This window comes from Mus musculus, chromosome 9 (assembly GCF_000001635.26).
Source record: "Mus musculus strain C57BL/6J chromosome 9, GRCm38.p6 C57BL/6J".
In the NCBI taxonomy this organism is placed as follows: Eukaryota; Metazoa; Chordata; class Mammalia; order Rodentia; family Muridae; genus Mus; species Mus musculus.
The window spans coordinates 66,930,661-66,931,959 of NC_000075.6; positions in this window are offsets into that span (position 1 = coordinate 66,930,661).

Genomic DNA, 1,299 nt, shown 5'->3' on the forward strand with positions numbered 1-1,299 from the left:
ATTGCAGTGTTTCTCAAAGTGTGTACCTAAGTTACTGAATGAATCAGCAGATGTTAGCCTGTTATAAGAGAAAGGGTTTCGTGGCCAGAACCTTTTGAGAAATGGTGTTATATATGATACTGCTCTGTCAGACCTGACTCTCAGAGCCTTTACTACACTGAGGTTCCTGGAGACTGTCCACAGCAGGGTGTGGCGCACTGCACCTTTTAGATCACTTGGGATCTATGTTCTACAGAACATAGGTTGGGAAACTGGTTTCATCTAAACCCTTCATTTAAGATACCAAGATACCAGACTGTGAAGTCCCAATGTCAAAGATAAAAATCACGTTGTTTACAGGAAGCTATCCAGAAAGTGGGCAGAAGCCCTGACTGAAGACGCAAAACACCGGCCCCCAACTCCTGGGTTCTGCTTAGTCCCTGGGCCACACCTCCTGCTGTCATCTCTACCACCAGCATATCCACACAGGGGTCAGCCCTCAGCTAAGGGCCTGAGGTCCCCAGCTACTAAACTAATGAAAACCAACATATAAAGAAGCATGTTTACCAAATATTTCAACAGTGAAAGAAGAAAAAAAAAAAAAACCCAAACTCCTCAACTCTCTTTTAGAGGCTGACATTGTCTATCTTCCTGAACCACTCTCCACCTCACATGCCAAAGCAGGGTCTCCCACTTGACCCCAGAGCTCACCTACGGGCTTCGCTAGCTATCAGCTTTCCCTGAAGATGGAGTTTCCACTTCTGGTCACTGTGTTATAGGCAAGCCACCACACCCACTTGACATTTACATGGGTGCTGGGGAGCTACGATCCCTCCTCAGGATTAGTGGGAGCCATCTCCAAACACCTAACCTTGACTCTTCAATGAGCATTTTGTATGCGGTTTTGGAAACAAGACTAATGTCATGTAATTAAGGTATTTCTGCTTTTTTCTCCTTTCCTGCTATTCTGTCTTTTGGATGAGTTATAAGTTATGTCAGAGGGTCCCATCATGCCCAGGATAATTTCCTATACTGGCATCTTAAATCCTGTAAAATGATCATCCTGATGAAACATTATTAGAGATGAATTATTTAAATTTCTTGAGTGGGTGAATTAGATTCACATTGTATCTTAAATGATTAAGATAGTGTCTAGCATATATTAAGCACACAAAGATAAAAATGTTTGTATTAATTAGAAATTATAATCTTTTGATTTGGTTTTATTAACAGATTTAAATTATGGTACTAATACACAGCAATACTAATAGTATTGCTTATCCATAAACAGTCTCCTTGATGTATTTTTGGTGGAAGACC